Genomic DNA, 18,576 nt, shown 5'->3' on the forward strand with positions numbered 1-18,576 from the left:
AATTTGTCCAGACTAGGAATAGAAACCCTGACAGGAGAGCTGAGAAACCTCTCGAGCTGGTACATACGGATCTAGCAGGGCCGATAGATCCAGAATCACGAGATGGACACAGATATGCATTATTGTTTACCGATGACTTTTCCGGTGCAGTATTTGTATATTTTCTCAAAAACAAAAGTGAAAAAATGCAGCAACTGAAATCTTTTTGGCCGATACAGCCCCACTCGGGAAGGTAAAGTGTATCAGGTCAGACAACGGCACAGAGTTCATGGCAAAGAGTTACCAGGTATTGTTAAACAAACATGGAATAAGACATGAAACTTCAGCCCCATATTCCCCTCACCAGAATGGTACAGCAGAACGTGGCTGGAGAACACTTTTTGATATGCGAAGGTGCATGCTTATTGAGAGTGCCATACCAAAGGAATTATGGACGTATGCAGTTCAAACAGCAGCTATCGTGAGAAACAGATGCTTTAACAACCGGACAGGGCAGACACCTTACTTTTTGCTGACTGGGCGGAAGCCCAATCTATCCAGAATGCGAAAGTTTGGGTGTGAGTGTTATGCTTACAAGCAAAACAAGGGTAAGCTGGATTCTAAGTGTACAAAAGGGATTTTTGTAGGCTACGACAAAAACAGTCCAGCATACAAGGTTTATTTCCCAGACAGCGCCAAAGTGCAAAAGTTTAGGCTGGTTAAGTTTGTAACCAAACACAATGAGGAAAAGCAAACACAAACTGATACGACATCTGAGGATGAAGACATACAGGTGAGGGAGAGACCAAACGTGAACAGGGAAAGCCCCAGTACCAGTTCACAGGAACCAGGTACTGACAACCAACCAGAAGTGAACAGTCAGATGCCACTTAGTGATGAGACTGAAAACTCCAGAAGGTATCCTTCTAGAACAAGAAAGAAACCAGATTATCTAAATGAATATGAGTCAGGAGAAGACATTGATGATCAAGTGCTGACTAACATAGACTACTGTTACAGACTGATAAGTAACTCACCCGTGACATTCAGTGAAGCTGCAAGGTCACCCAACTCTAGAGAGTGGAAAGCAGCTATGGATGAAGAAATGCAATCCTTAAAAGAGAACAACACCTTTACCCTAACAAGCTTACCTGAGGGAAAGAAAGCAGTGGGGGGTAGATGGGTATATGTGAAGAAAAACAGTGGTGATGGATCAGAAAAATATAAAGCACGGTACATAGCTAAAGGTTACACCCAGTGTTTTGGGATAGACTATGATGAAACTTTTTCTCCAACTGCTAACCTGACAAGCATAAGAGTATTGATGCAGTGTGCAATACAAGAAAACCTGATTTTGCATCAGATGGATGTAAAAACTGCATACTTGCATGCACCAATAGATTTTGAAGTGTATGTTGAGCAGCCAGAAGGCTATGAAGTAAAAGGAAAAACAGATGAGAAACTGGTCTACAAGCTGGAAAAGTCACTTTATGGGCTTAAACAGTCAGGCCGAAACTGGAACAGGACATTACATGACTATTTGATAGAGAACGGTTTCATGCAGAGTCCTGTAGATCATTGTGTTTACACAAGGAAAACAGGAAAAGACAAAGTGATCATGATTATATGGGTTGATGATATTATTATTGCAGCCAGTGATGAAAGGGTTTTGAAAACTGTGAAGGAAATGCTAACTGCAAGATTCAAAATGAAAGATATGGGGAAACTCAAACATTTTCTTGGTATTGATTTTGAGCAAACCCAAGATTGTGTAAAAATGTTACAAGAGAGATATGTAGAAAACATACTGGAAAGATTTCAAATGCAAGACTGTAAACCAAGATCAACTCCTTGTGAACAAAGGTTGAACTACAATGATGATGCTGAGAAAATGAACAATGTCAGAATGTACAGAGAGGCAGTAGGTAGCCTTATTTACTTGACCTCTTGCACACGACCAGATTTGAGTTTTGTTGTAAGTAAGCTGTCACAGCACTTCAAAGAACCAGCTGTGGAACATTGGACTACTGTGAAACATGTTCTAAGGTACCTGAAACAATCAAAAGACAAGACATTGTGCTACAGGAAAAGTGACAAAGATTTGAGAGTACAAGGTCACAGTGACTCAGACTGGGCTGCGGATGTGACTGACAGGAGGAGTACTACAGGTTACTGCGTAAGCCTGAATGAAGGAGGTACTTTGGTGTCATGGCGAACAAAGAAGCAGCCAACTGTTGCCTTGTCAACTTGTGAAGCAGAGTACATAGCTTTGGCAGCAACAACACAAGAATGTTTGTACTTGACACAACTGTTGCAAAGCATGTATGAGCATCAAAAGAGACCGCCAAAGATTTTTGAGGACAATCAAGGGACTATTGCATTGGCAAAGAATCCTGTTAACAGACAGAGGTGTAAGCATATCGATATCAAATATCATTTTGTGAGATCAACAGTTAATGCTGGAAATTTGATATTGGAGTATTGTCCGACAGGTCTGATGGTGGCCGATGTTATGACAAAGCCAGCAACAAAGGGGAAGTTATTGAAGTTTGAGAAATATATGTTTGGAGTGTAAACAAATAGTAAAGAAAAACTGTTTCTTTTGGAATGCATGTAAAGCTGACAACGTGAGTGCAAGTGGGGGTGTTGAGCTAATTAATAGGTATGCCCTCGTTGTCATCTGTTGTGATTTTATTTTGAAAGGATGCTTCCTGTTATGCTGAAGAGTGCACGCGAGAGTTCAATAATAAAAACTAAGTGTTGTTCCGGTGAAAAGCCGATGCCCCACGTGTGATTATTCCTCCGTCTAGACAATATAAGTATCTTCAATATTCATGCAGATTCCGCTGGAAGACCCGTCTCTGCTAACAGTAAACAAACTCCAAAACACTTGCAAATTCCAAAACACAACGGAAGTGCTCCAGGACGCTAGGGACAGTGTTGAGCTTTTGTTACCTAGTAACTACACAAGTCAGGAAGGACCAATGACCGGATTTGGGCTGTATCCCAATTCAGGCCGATTACGTCACAGCGGCGCGACGAAGGCTGTCCCAGTTCAAAGGCTGCTCGAAATGCGGCCCTCAAATGCGTCCTTCATTTCCCTGAATTTTAAGGATGTGGCGGTGTAGCCTTCATGGCCCAACATATCCCAGATTTCATAGCGCGGCTGTGCGTGTGGATAATTTTGCCGAAAAAAACGGCGGAAGCGGAGCCGCCGAAGAGTAAACTTTCAGAAGCAAGTACTGAATATTATGTCACTTATTTATGTGCAAATGTTTAATAATGAAGAACATTAAAACATTACTGTTGGCCACATGTCGGCAGAGTTATGTGACGTTAGCGATGTTTGTACTAACTTGGTTTTAAAGCCTTTACTTTTAAATATACGCCGTTCAATAGTTGACTTTAATCTCACAGAGATGTGATGATTTTGTGGATAATTAAAGTCAGTCATATATCCACAAACACAAAAGTCAGTGATGCTGCTCGGTTTGCAGTCCTGAACATCACGGCACAAGCAGCAATGGCGTGTCCAGCGGGGTGGCCTGGGGGGGCACAGGCCACCCCCCCAACCAGACTGGCCACCCCAGGTGCCACCCCAAAGGCAAAACAATAAAATTCAATCAAATATCAAATGTCCGATTGTTTTCACGGTGACACTCAGATATCCGAGTGTAAGTGAATGCAGCATCGGCTTCTGCGCTATGCGCATCACGTTAGCAAAGGTAGGAGAGCCAAGCGCGAAAGATGGCACTGCAGGAAACAATTTTTCGGTGAAAGAAAATGAGGACAGAATAAATGTCCCGATAAGTAATATTAAGTTTGTTGAGTTTAGTAAACTTCGGTGAAATTAGAATACCAAGGAAAAAATAACACTTAAAGAATTATTGCAGCTGTGGAATATTTCAGACAGTATGCTACTGAGGGCAGCTAACATAAGAGTTATGAGTTATAAGATATAATCTAAGTCGTAACATTGCTGTATGGAGCTGCAGATTTGGTTGCAGGTTAACATAGCTGGACTGGCCATCGGGCTTATTTGACTTATTTTTTATTTTTTTTGTAAGGGCATGAACAATGAGAGATGGTGGATTGGCCAGATGCAGGTCGATGTGTAGAAATAACTCCGTTGTTTGGTGGTGGCTATGGCGGGGCTTCCACAGAGGCAACAGGTGGATGAGGGAAGGGGAGGCAGGAGGAGAGACCCGAGGCAGCCACCAGTCCGAGTGTCAGGTGAACTGAACTTCAGGTAAGAAGTTATGACCTGCAGTCTATCTGGGTCAGATATAAACCAAGTTTAGGTGGAGTTTATTTTCATGTTGCTGACTTTTTACTGTCAGTTGCAATAACTCATACTGTGTTCTAGCCAGCTTGACGGAGTTTTTATACAGCTGGGTGGGTGCTATGATGTTACTGATAGTGAACTTTATTTTATTCATAAGGTTAGTTAGTAGAGTTGCCAACGGCTCCTTAAAAAAATGGAATGGTCCCTCATTCAGAGAAAATATTACGTGTTTCGTATTGAGCTGAGAAGAGACGCAGTTTGTCCCGAACTTCAGCTAGGATGGAAAAAAGACACAAAGCTGGATTTATTCTGTCTTTACGCTGCACAGCTGCCTCTTCTCTCATTCTCTCCCCTCCCTCTCCTGTTGCTACTTCAATCATGAAACTGATCAATGATCAGCTGATCGGCTTTTCTCTCTTGTTTATCGCCCACTTTGCGCCAGAAAGAGGAAACCAGCGGATGTCGCGCTAAACAACAGCAGCACGTTAAAGCTTGATCAGCTGTTGTTAGAATTTATTTAATATTAATTTCTAGTATCAGCTGATGTTTGCTGGAGCCACAGCTGTAAAGCTGCTGGTCATGATGTCGGTTTGGATATGTGGTGAGAGGGAAACATGAAGATGAAACCAGGAGATGTCCTTACTGAATCATCAGAGCTGAACAGGTGATGGAGAAACAGGTTTACATTTTAGGTGACATGAATGAGTTGAAGTTATGAACTGTTTCTGAGAGACAAATAACACCAGGATCCTTTTTTATGTAGCTGACAGCTGGTAACTGTGCAGGGGCGGGTCTAGCAAAGTTTTGCCAGGGGGCCAGGTAGGGCATTAACAGGGAAAGGTGGGCACAAAGAAATACTTTTCTTTCTTATTCTCATTTAAAATATCTCGCTTTTATTAAATAATTATCTAAATCTTACAACCAAAGTTTTTAGCTGATGTAAAATGTATAGAAATCATACATATACCAACAAGACTGTACATCACTGTCACAACAGGGTTTGTTTTCAGTCAAAGTCTTTATGGCTTTACTACCTGGTGGGCCGGTCTCTAGTCAAAATGCCCAATTTTTTTGTCCCAGTCCAGCCCTGCAGGTTAATACTGGCAGTGTCACCATGCCAGCTGACTGTATTTTATCATCAGCCAGTGTTGTTCTTTATCAATATTACCAAAGTTTACCATAAGGCAGCATAGAAAGTATTTACTTGCTTTCAGGTTTCATTCAAATGTTAGTCTTTTCATTTGTTTCCCCACTTTTTTCCTGTTTCAAAATCAAACACCAGTTTGTGAGAAGATTATCTTCTGTTTCTAATAAGCAGATAAAGTTTTGCATTGGCTAATTTGTCAATTGTTTGTTACAAATGTTCATATTTTAATATTCAAAAATGTTTTTGCCCAAAACATATGTGCACTATATGTCAGTAAAAATACTATGCAAATATTGCTGTCCTTGAATGCTGAGTAAACACTGACAAAGCACTGATTGTATCTCTTGTACTTTATCAACGCAGTATCTAAAAACTTTGCACCGTAGTGGTTAAAATCTCATTCTAATAAGAGTTAAAAGCGCATTTGGTTATTAGGTTTATAGGATTATTGAATTATGGTTAACAGTTGGTAGAATTTTTTTTAAACATTATCTGCCAATTAAATCTGCCACCCTTCTCCAAATCTGTGCCCCTACCTGGCCCCCCCAACAAAAATTTTCTAGACATGCCACTGACAAGCAGGATTCACTGCACTGTTAATGTTAGCTGTGTTATATTGCTGCCTCTGTTCGGTGGTGTCGAGCCAAACGGACTTTAACGTGTGTTTGAACGAGCTGACGGTTCACTCGTTAAGCTGAAAGAAAGATGCTTTAATCACAGCAGTCACACATGTGTCCACTGCACCATCTGGGAACTGTTTTTGTTTAGTCAAGTCAAGTCAAGCTTATTTATAAAGCACATCTAAAAACAACCAAGGCTGACCAAAGTGCTGTACAATAAAATACAAATATAAAATACAATAAAACACAACTACATAAAACACCTCACTGATAAAACAATAAGTTAAAACAGTAAGTTAAACCTTGCTAAAAGCCAATGAGAAGAGGTGAGTTTTAAGAGCAGTTTTAAAAGTTCGTAGGCTTGTGGAGAATCTGATGTGAGGAGGTAAACTGTTCCACAGTCTGGGTGCAGCCACAGCAAAAGCCCTCTCTCCCCTAGTCTTTAATCTGTACCTGGGAACATCTAAAAGCATCAGGTCTGCTGACCTCAAAGATCTCCTGGGGCAGTAAATGCTAAGAAGCTCTGCCAGGTACTGTATATAGCCTCTGTAGAAATTATCCACACCCTCACTTATCTTAACTGCACTACTGTATACAGGGAGTGCAGAATTATTAGGCAAATGAGTATTTTGTCCACATCATCCTCTTCATGCATGTTGTCTTACTCCAAGCTGTATAGGCTGGAAAGCCTACTACCAATTAAGCATATTAGGTGATGTGCATCTCTGTAATGAGAAGGGGTGTGGTCTAATGACATCAACACCCTATATCAGGTGTGCAACGTCCTTTCCTTTGGCAAAATGGGTCAAAAGAAGGACTTGACAGGCTCAGAAAAGTCAAAAATAGTGAGATATCTTGCAGAGGGATGCAGCAGTCTCAAAATTGCAAAGCTTCTGCAGCGTGATCATCGAACAATCAAGCGTTTCATTCAAAATAGTCAACAGGGTCGCAAGAAGCGTGTGGAAAAACCAAGGCGCAAAATAACTGCCCATGAACTGAGAAAAGTCAAGCGTGCAGCTGCCAAGATGCCACTTGCCACCAGTTTGGCCATATTTCAGAGCTGCAACATCACTGGAGTGCCCAAAAGCACAAGGTGTGCAATACTCAGAGACATGGCCAAGGTAAGAAAGGCTGAAAGACGACCACCACTGAACAAGACACACAAGCTGAAACGTCAAGACTGGGCCAAGAAATATCTCAAGACTGGTTTTTCTAAGGTTTTATGGACTGATGAAATGAGAGTGAGTCTTGATGGGCCAGATGGATGGGCCCGTGGCTGGATTGGTAAAGGGCAGAGAGCTCCAGTCCCACTCAGACGCCAGCAAGGTGGAGGTGGAGTACTGGTTTGGGCTGGTATCACCAAAGATGAGCTTGTGGGGCCTTTTCGGGTTGAGGATGGAGTCAAGCTCAACTCCCAGTCCTACTGCCAGTTTCTGGAAGACACCTTCTTCAAGCAGTGGTACAGGAAGAAGTCTGCATCCTTCAAGAAAAACATGATTTTCATGCAGGACAATGCTCCATCACACGCGTCCAAGTACTCCACAGCGTGGCTGGCAAGAAAGGGTATAAAAGAAGAAAAACTAATGACATGGCCTCCTTGTTCACCTGATCTGAACCCCATTGAGAACCTGTGGTCCATCATCAAATGTGAGATTTACAAGGAGGGAAAACAGTACACCTCTCTGAACAGTGTCTGGGAGGCTGTGGTTGCTGCTGCACGCAATGTTGATGGTGAACAGATCAAAACACTGACAGAATCCATGGATGGCAGGCTTTTGAGTGTCCTTGCAAAGAAAGGTGGCTATATTGGTCGCTGATTTGTTTTTGTTTTGTTTTTGAATGTCAGAAATGTATATTTGTGAATGTGGAGATGTTATATTGGTGTCACTGGTAAAAATAAATAAATGAAATGGGTATATATTTGTTTTTTGTTAAGTTGCCTAATAATTCTGCACAGTAATAGTCACCTGCACACACAGATATCCCCCTAAAATAGCTAAAACTAAAAACAAACTAAAAACTACTTCCACAAACATTCAGCTTTGATATTAATGAGTTTTTTGGGTTCATTGAGAACATGGTTGTTGTTCAATAATAACATTATTCCTCAAAAATACAACTTGCCTAATAATTCTGCACTCCCTGTAGCTCTGTGTAAATAATCATTCTGTACATACGATAATTTTTAATCCTACAACTGTTTACAACTTGCATAGTTCCCATTTCTGTATAGCTGTATATCTCAGATTTCTGTAAAGTTATTTATTTCATATTCTGTATAGTTTTTCATATTTATATCCTGTTCATAGCCTGTACTTATAGTTATAGAATATTCACAACATACTTCATACCGTGTACATTATAACATACCATAATAGACCCATTTCTGTAATATACTTACATATCTATACTATTGCTAATATATATTGTAATATATCTATATCACTAAAGCACTTCTGGATGGATGCAAACTGCATTTCGTTGCCCTGTACCTGTGCAATGACAATAAAGTTGAATTCTTCTTAATCCCTGGGTCCTGGACTAGTTCTGCTGGGTGTTTGGGGGGGGGCATATGTGGTGGACCACTAGAGGGCTCCACTCACACCCAGTGTTGAGGAAGTGTGTTGCTGTGTTTTGTGGCACGATGTGTTCAGTTGAAGTATGGAGAGGAATAAAGGATGAGTGAGAACTAAGAGCTCCGTGTCATCCATGCTTACCTCCACATTATAGTTTTTATGGACAGAATTTCTAGGTGTAGCCTCAGAGTCTCATCTCTGTTTGTTGCAGAGGATATGGTTCTGTTGGCTTCATCAGGTGGTGGCCTGCAGCCCATGCTGGAGCAGTTTCAGCCAAATGTGAAGTGGCAGGAATGACAGTCAGCACTGGTCCTCAGCCAGAAAAGCTTGGAGCGCATACCACAGGTCAGGCTCGAGTTACTGCCCCAAGTGCACGAGTCTATCTTGTGCTTTTGTTCATGAGCGAGAGGAGACGGGAGCAGCAGATTGATGCTAGCAAGTGAAAGTATTATCATTTAATTTGTCACACATTTCTCACCATGAACTTAGTGACTTCAGTAACACTATCACAGGTAGGCTTTCAATTTTCAGTTCATTAAATATACTTGCTGAACCAATCTGGATCATTCACCTTATCATAACTAGATTAACCACCAGAGGGAAGAAGAAAACCACAAATAAAACAAAAGCGTTTCAACTTTGCCACTCACTTGTTTTCATAAGGCTCTTAGCTGAGTCAGTCATAACTGGTCAATTGCAACAAAGATTTGAAGATGATCTGTTTTTGTAAAGAAGTAATAAACAGCGCTTCAAATGCGATTTTCTCCCTCAGTCAACATGTGAGGCTGTTTAAGTTTAGTTATTCAAACCAATTTATAAAACAAAATATACAGAGGAAAGACTTATTTATTATTAGAACCACAGGTTTAGCTCAGGGCTGAGTAAAATTCAGTCTTTGCCATCATTATCCCAGCATGAAGTTTGGTTGGCTTAAGGTTTCTGGGAGTTAGTGTCATCAGGTTTGTTGTACACTGTTAAACATAGCATGCAGATGAAGCGTTAGGTTTTATTTTTAATTAATTCAAAATAAATGTTATAAATACATTTAAAAAAAAGACTAAATATGTTTTAAGTTTTCATGGGCTCATTCGGACCAATCACAGCACATTTTCACACTTTAAATCTGAGCAAACATGTCTGAAGCAACCTCTGAACCTTCTCTTTATTTCCAGCCTATACTGTTCTGGATGATTGACAGGGATATGATGTTAAACACAGTGTGTGTCTGCAGGTCTGCCCCAAGTTTGTGTGCCCTCACAACTGAATTGATGTCTATGACCTACTCCCTGGTGTTTCCCGACACTGGTTTGTTAGCTTAAACTGTAACCCAGGTAAGAGCAAATCCGCCTTATGAGCCGTTTGGGATGGGCAGCCTGGTTAAAGAGTTTCTCCTCCTCCCTCCTGGAAGTCATCACCTCATGGTTGGACTGGTCCCTCTTCGCCAGTTATTGCTACAAGAAGAAAGAAAAAGGAAGCAGAGCTCCCACCCTAAACCTAATCCACACCAGTGGAGCTGTGGATTCAGGTGGTGGAATCTACAGCTCCACTGGTTTATGCTGACACCAGGTCTCTGGTGCAAACTTCGAGGATGAACGTTTCTCCTGTGCTCTTTACGAGTCTGAAGAAATTAAATGGTAAATGGCCTGTATTTGTATAGCGCTTTACTAGTCCCTAAGGACCCCAAAGCACTTTACACATCCACACACTGGTGATGGCAGCTACATTGTAGCCACAGCCACCCTGGGGCGCACTGACAGAGGCGAGGCTGCCGGACACTGCCGCCACCGGGCCCTCTGACCACCACCAGTAGGCAACGAGTGAAGTGTCTTGCCCAAGGACATAACGACCGAGACTGTCCAAGCCGGGGCTCGAACTGGCAACCTTCCGATTACAAGGCGACCTCCCAACTCTTGAGCCACGATCGCCCCATTATTATGAGGAAGGGTTTTGTGTTCCAGACCCGGCCACTGAAGCAGATATGTGTTTTGTTTCTGACCCTGCAAACAGTAGAAAACTGAGTTAAATGTTGCTGAGCCTACTACCTGCTTTTTGTGAGTCTTTCCCATGCTGAAGTTCATATCTCTAAATTGTGTAATAAGTTTTGTATTTCCAAGCTGTCTGATAATTATGTAGCGAGTAAAAGCCACCGAGTAACCGCTAAGGGCCTCTATACTACTCGTGCAAACTTTCAGGCCCAAAGCTCTTACAGGAACGAGCCCAGAATAAACGGGACAAGAGGGTCAAATATCAGTCAGATACGTTAAAATTTATTATTTTAAAAGAAAACAAAGGGTTTGCAAAAGGCCTAAAACATCAAAATGGAAAAGGTCACTAATGACCACAATATAGTCTTATTGGTGCAACCTGCCAGCAATGCAACTTTCACCTGTGGGCTTGCTCTCCCTCGACGGTCCCAGATGCTCGTTGCTTTAAAAGAAACAAATCCACCCCAAATAAATCCGAGCCCAACAGAACACTTATTGCATGCACTAAGTGTTTTAGTTCAGGCAATAATTGGTGGCACTAAAATCACTCTTAATAAAACTTATTCACCGCAAATCCACACAGAGCACCTCTAAAAGACCTAATTCCCCTAAAGTAAGAGCCCAGCTCAGGGATTGCACACTGCCCGACTAATATTGCACCAGCCCACTGAAAATAAAAACAAACCCAGCATAAAAAACAAACAGTTTTAAAAGGTGACCCTACTCTAAAACCAACCTGGGAGAAAAATGCAACGAAAAAGAGAAGGAGGAAAAAACTGACAAATTCACATGTGCAGCCTGTCCTGCAGGTGGCAATACAATATAAACTAGATTGTAGCGCATAAATATACTTTTTTTATGTCAAATATATTAAGTTAACATACCTCCAGCAGACAACTGTGTTTGCTGCACACCTGGCTTGTCTTCTAAAATCACTACTAGAAACATAAAATACAATAAACATCAAATACATTTCAACGAATTTAAAAAAGCACTAAAAGAAAAACAGCCTGTACCTCGAACCTCTGCTGTGGAGGTTTAAAACAACCGTTTGTGTAGAAGACAAAACTTCTCAGGCTCTTCACCTACTCACACAACCATTGTTCACAGCCGCTCGTCAGTACAAATGAGAGAAGAAGAGCACCTGGGTCCTAAAGCCTTCCCCATTACAATTAAAAGGAGTTTGGTATTTCATGGACAGACATTAATGCTTATTAGGTGGTTCTCAGGCAAGCAGTGATACCTGGTGTCTCCGAAGCCTCAATTAGTGACGTATGCGCTGGTGTATGCGCTGTTTCTGAGGCAGCTAGAAAAGAAACAATATTTTCAGCTTCAGAGCCGACAGTTAAAGGGATTAGGGCTGGGTATCGTCACTGATTTCTAGAATCGATTCAATTCCGATTCACAAGGTCCCGAATCGATTCGATCCACGATTCGATTTAATTCGATTCGATTCGATTTAAATCTGGGAAATTTTGACAGTCAGAAATATTATAATTCAGATCAGAACATTTACATATTTTTGTATCAATAAAAAGGAAGCTGACACTCGCAAGACTTTATCACAGGTGTGAGCGTCACAGCAGAGGCCTTTGTGTCAAAGTAGCTGAAGATAAAACACAGAAAAACATGAAGGTGATTTTCCTGGCCTGGGATTTTATAAAAATATTCTGCAGTACATCAAAAACGAAAGAAAACCATTAATCAACATATGAACATCACCTCTGAAGTTACAGCGGTTTTATTACAGACACAGCGTTTTGCATTTTGCTTAATTTTAAAAAGTTTAAATTTGTTCAGTATTGAACGGCAGAAATGAGGTTTTCTTTTCAGAAGAATGTAAAAGAGAAAAAAACAGCGGCCGACAGCCTGTAAACAACAGTAGACTGGTGCGTAACAAGCAAGCGAATAATGAAGAAAGGGAAACTGTTCGAGAGAGAGGGGGGGGGGGGAGAGAGGGAGGGAGAGAGAGAGAGAGAGGGAGAGAGAGAGGGAGAGAGAGAGAGAGACAGAGAGAGAGAGAGGGAGAGAGAGAGAGGGAGAGAGAGAGAGAGACAGACAGAGAGGGAGAGAGAGAGAGGAAGAGAGAGGGAGAGAGAGCTGTGCATCGCGGTGGAAGCAAAACAGTAAAAGTCAGAGTGAATTCATGACGATGTTTATGTGAAGCGTTTGGATCTTCTTTGGCTGCTGGTTCGGTCAATATTGTTTGGAGAGAGCTCAAACTAACAGCTTTAGAATCGGCTCATAAAGGGCGTGAACACAAAGCGCCGACAGATCAGAGTCAGCGAGCTGTCGGCTTTCAGCCCCGACCGTGAGAAAGGCGACATCTCACTGATTCTGATCCGCGGGTCGCGCTGTGTGTTTAAGTCTATGTGCAGAATCCCTGTACCTGCTCTCATTTACTGTCTTAACTGTTTGGTGGTTCTTGAAATTTTGTGAGATGTCACCTGAGATTCTGGCATTTTGGGCAAAATAAATTTATATTAAAAAATCGATTCAGGATTTTAATGAATCGATTTTACGTTATCCAAGCCAGAATCGATTTTAATTGATGAATCGATTATAAAAACCCACCCCTAAAGGGGATTTCGTTTTCTGTGGAGGAGCCCAGGCAGCTTATTCAGGGACAGTGTTATTCAGTGTTTTATGTGTTTCAATTGTTAAGCAGGCTCACAAAAAATATTTGTCTTTTGTTCCTCAGTGTAGAAACTATTAGTGAGATTCCTGATTGCCCTGGTTGCTCCTCTCCTGTTTTGGGCTCCTCTGCAAATGTTGACAGTGCATCTGAGCTGTAAGCTGTACTGTTGCCTAGCATGGGGCCCCTGCAAAGACTGTTTATTGTACTCCTGAGGTCACATTCTCTAAGACAGTTCGTATTCCTGAGGTCTACAGAGACTCTTGTTTGTGCTACAAAACTGGTTCTCTCAGAGTCTGTTTCTTTGCCCAGCGTCTGCCCAGGGACCAAGCCAGAGGCCTCGGTTTACTCTGGACCCCTGGAGAATTCTAAGCCAATACAGCCCCAGCCTCCAGTGTTAGCTGGGTGCTCTGCTGAGCCTGTGGTTATTCTCCTTTGCCATTGCCAGCCACCTATCAGCACACCTTTGGTGGTTTGATATCACCTTTGCCAAAGGCGGCCCCCCACCAAGCCTCCAGAGGTGGTCCGTCACCTCTACCTTCAGCAGAGTGTCTCTGCCACTTCTGGCACCCTGTCCGGCAGCTTGGTGGTCCGGCAACTTATTACATCACCTTTTTCACCACTGTGAATATCTGGACTTGACTCCAAAGGGTCTCTGCCAGCAAAGTCAGCCTCCGTCCAAGCCTCCCGAGGACCTCCGACGCTGTCGTCAGCCACCTGTTTCAAACTCTTCTGTTGGGATAAATCACAGTATTCACTGGGTATTTGTTGAGTAGTTGAGTACTTATGGAGATAAGCTCATCAAATAGTAATTAGTTACTAATTACTGATTACTTCTCCAATAAAGTAATCCCATTGCTCTACTGATTACTTATTTCAAAAGTAGTTAGATACTTATTACTTATTATTACTTATTACAAAAACATGATACACAAGCTGAATACGTAATAAAGCAACAGACCTTTCAGCCCAATTCTGCTGCATAATCATCATATCAAATCGAATCAAATGGAAAAGTCTCTTTTTAAAAATTGTTTTATTAGTTTTAATCTTTTAACTTTATGCACATTTCATCAAGCAAAAATTTAATTATATGTTACAGTCTTTCACATGAAGAAATTTACCATTTAAACCTATGTTCTGCATATTCCAGCATATCAAATAAAATAATGTTTTGTGTTTACACTCTTTCAAATAGATGCAAGTAAAACACAGCAAATAAATAAATAAAATCAAAGACTCAGCAGCTCCTAAATCTATTGTCACCTGTTTAGCAGGAGTGGGGCGAGTGGAGGTTTGTCCACAGCACTCATGTCAGTGGGGGGATCCGGGGGTTTCTCTGTGAATGTCACGTTCCCGTGGCAGCGTGCTCGCTGCTCGCTCAGAAAGGAGTTTTCTTCCCACGCAGAGTAACAGCAGACGCTAATGTGTTGTCACTTTTTACAGAATCAAACTCAAAGTAATGTGAGTACGTCCAAGCTTTAAGTGCTGCGTGGGCGTACTCTCTCCATCACTCCATATTATCCATTGTTGACCTGCACACGTCTGTAACCACAACATGCTCGTGCGTCACTGTAATGACACACTGTCACAAACTAAATCACGGTTTAGTAATGCAGTAACGTAGCGTGCTTACAGGAAAGTAATAGTAGTCTATTTTCTTCCTTGCTATAGTAATCCTCACTTTAGTCGTTACTTGAAAAAAGTAATCGGATTACAGTAAAGCGTTACTGCCCATGTCTCATCATCCTGTTCCACCTGTTGTCCCAGTTTTTCAAATGAAGGCTGTGGGGACATTCTTACTTTCTTTGTGCTTTTAGAAAAATTCTGGAATATGAGAAATGTTTCTCTTCTCTGGCGTCTTGCAGTGTATTCTTACTCTAACTCAGTCTGGTATTTTAGAAAGAGATGGTCAAATTAATTGACTAAGTGAAAGCATCCTTCTGCTCTCTGACATTTTACCATTGTTCAAAAATATCTTGCAGTCTATCAGTCCCTGTGTGCCCTCCATAATCAGCACTTCACTGGTAGCTGGTCAAGTCCCTGCTTATTTTAAGAACGGTTAAATCCACCTACTTTCAAAAGACAAAACAAAACATGTGTGTTTCACCACATGAACCAAGGTGTGGAATTAAGGCTTGGGTCATTATCAGCAGAGGTCTTGGGTAAAACCATTGTGAGACCTCTGCCATGTGAACTGAAGGTCAGAGGGCCCGGTGGCGCCTGTGTCCGGCAGCCTCGCCTCTGTCAGTGCGCCCCAGGGCAGCTGTGGCTACAATGTAGCTTGCTATCGCCAGTGTGTGAATGTGTGTGTGAATGGGTGAATGACTGAATGTAGTGTAAAGTGCTTTGGGGTCCTATGGACTAGAAAAGCGCTATACAAATGCAGGCCATTTACCATTTTACCATGTGAACTGAAGGTCAGTCAGTCAGAAAATTGCTAAAACTTCGAATGTGTCCCCAAGTGCAGTCACAAAAACCATCAAGACTACGATGAAACTGTCTCACATGAGGACGCCCCAGGAAAGCAAGACCAAGAGCCCCTCTGCTGCTGAGGATACAGTCATCCGAGTCACCAGCCTCAGAAATCACAAGTTAACAGCGCCTCAGATCAGAGCCCAGATGAATGCCACTCAGAGCTCCAGTAGCAGACACATCTCTACATGTTCAGAGCAGACTGTGTGAATCAGACCTTTATGGTCAAATAGCTGCTAAGAAACCACGACTAAGGAAAAGCAACAAGAAGAAGAGATTTGTTTGGGCAAGAAACACAAGGAGTGGACATTAGACCATCTGTGCTTTGGTCTGATGAGTGCAAATTTGAGATCTTTGGTTCCACCTGATGTGTCTTTATGTGACGCAGAAAAGGTGAACGATGGTCTCTACATGCATGGTTCTCACTGTGAAGCATGGAGGAGGAGGCGTGATGGGGATTTATACAAAACTGAAGGTACACTGAACCAGCATGGCTACTACAGCATCGTGCAGTGATATGCCATCGTGTCCGATTTGCTATTTTTCCAACAGGACAATGACCCCAAACACCTCCAGGCTGTGTGAGGGCTCTCTGACCAACAAGGAGAGTGGTGGAGTGCTGCGCCCAATGGCCTGGCCTCCACAGTCACCTGACTTAAATCCATCGAGATGGTTAGAGATGAGATGGACTGCAAACAATGCTCGGCTCCACAAAGCAGGGTTTATCAGGGACTACCTCCAGAATGAATGAGTGGAGAGGGTGGATGGGCTGCCTGCAGTCCTGACCTCAACTCCATCAACACTTGTGGGATCAGCTTGGGTGTGCTGTTCATGCCAGACTGATCAGCACGTTGGCGAGACAAGACCTTTGGTTTCTTTATTTTATTGTATTCAGCCCGTTTTAATTAAACTTAAATCTCCTTGGATCTACTGAATCTAATTTAACTATTGGTTACTTCTATTATTTACCTTGTTGCTGTCATTTTTTGAAGTAACCAGCCGATCAGTTCTGTTAGCGTGTGTGCTTTGCTCTGCTGCTGCCATTCTTACAAAACACATAATTGTGGATAGCTCTTGAAACAAGAGGACATGGATGTTGTGGACAGTGAAAATATGAGCACTGACACTTGGCAGCTGTCTGATACAGACCTGAAATCTTTCTGGCCCTGCCTTGTCATGGTTCAACTTTGAGAATGGCAAAGCAGACTCCACCACCAAGAGAAACAAGACAACCTGATATCATGGGAAAACATGTAATAGACCCGCCGGGCCACTGTGTCCATTTCAGGCTTTGCCTCTCCAAAGCATCAAATAGACACCCATGCAGAAGTTGCAGTAAGCTGCAGTATCAGCAGAGGGAGATATTTTATTTCAAGCCAACATTGCAATAATCACAGGAAGGCGTTTACACAGACATTTGTAACACATGTACGCATAAATACTTGTTAGCTGCCTAGTGTAATCATTTCTGGTGATTAAATAGTTTTACATTTATTAAATATATATCTCCCCCTGCTGGTATTGCAACTTCTGCATGCAGTAATTGAACTTGTGCACATGTGTCCATTTGATGCTTTGGAGAGGCAAAGCGTGAAATGGACATGGGAGCGACATGTCTATGACACGTTTCACTGTGATACTGAAGAGTTTGGTCACAACCGTCTGGAGATGAAACATGACAAAAGACATTATTTGGAAGAGGTCACTGTGACCACATGTATAGCATCATGGAGAGGACATGGCAGATGGGGAGGATGCTGTTGGCAAGGCTTCACAAGGTCCAAAACACCCACAGCACTGGCCCAGTTCATACTGGACCAGGTGAATTAGATAAAGGTGGCCGGTAGCTAGATGGTTATTTTCCTGAGGAATCTCAGAGAAAGCCTTTAAACATAAAATAAATATATATAAAGAAATAAAGTATATATATTATATACTCTTTTTGCACTTTCACTCATTTTAGAATCCACCCAAATACTGAGCCAGAGACTTACATCATTTCTCAGTGCACACACTCACACACACAAACACACAACTACACAGTGGTCTGTTCCTCGGCAACTGCACAGTTACTAAGAGACTGAATGCAAAGAGGCAGTGTTTCCATGGCAATGCTTGTGGCTGAGTCATCTCCACTGCAGTACATGCTTGTATATGAGTTCACATATATTTGACTGTGATTCAGTGGACACTCATTTGTATGAATACAATATGCAGAATGTTCAAACCCAGATTATGACTTGTGTTGATAATGTCCCACAGCACAGGGCTGTGGGCTGTACTGGACCCACAGCAGGCTTTTAACCTGAATTTGAATAAAGTGTAGGATGACCCAGGGATTAAAACACCAAACTAATTGCCACCACCCCCGCCCCTTTTTTTTAAATACATATTTTTTGTTATATTAATACATTGCTGGTGAAAAAAGAAGCAACTTTCCTTTTTATTGGGTGAGTAAGCATTTCGTATTAGGCATGTGCATTTGAATACTGATTTTCAGTTTCTGCTGCCTATTTGTAAGGCAGAAGAACAGCTTGAGTAAACCTGTGAATGGACACTAAAGGTGACCTTCCAAGTGTTTCTGATAGAGTTGTAGCCCATCCTTTCATGGAGCAGAGTTAGGCAGCACAAATCAATGTTATTTAATTTAATCGTGTTTTAGATGAAATTTTGTGCTGATTCTTCAGGTAACTCATGAATTCACGAGAGCTTGGAACATGATTTGCCTGTGTGCTCCAACACAGTGGATTTGAAATGAAACAATCAAGATGTTGATGATTGAGGTGCAAAAGTACTCCTATTCAGAGGTTCAAGTAAGTGGGCAAACTAAAACACTTTTACATAAGATTGGTTTTAATAATGTGCTTTGTAATC

General features: G+C 41.9%; 1 long non-coding RNA gene across 1 annotated transcript; it reads right to left on the minus strand.

Annotated features, from left to right (window-relative positions):
- Nucleotides 1–10,854: 10,854 nt before the first annotated feature.
- Nucleotides 10,855–12,435, minus strand: LOC145428481 (uncharacterized). Its single transcript, XR_013908774.1, has 2 exons — nucleotides 11,609–12,435; nucleotides 10,855–11,530 (listed from the first exon to the last, which is right to left on the minus strand). It is a non-coding gene; the product is annotated as an uncharacterized LOC145428481 (long non-coding RNA).
- Between the last annotated feature and the right edge of the window lie 6,141 nt (nucleotides 12,436–18,576).

The sequence above is a fragment of the Astatotilapia calliptera genome, chromosome 4 (genome assembly GCF_964374335.1).
Source record: "Astatotilapia calliptera chromosome 4, fAstCal68.1, whole genome shotgun sequence".
Classification (NCBI taxonomy): domain Eukaryota; kingdom Metazoa; phylum Chordata; class Actinopteri; order Cichliformes; family Cichlidae; genus Astatotilapia; species Astatotilapia calliptera.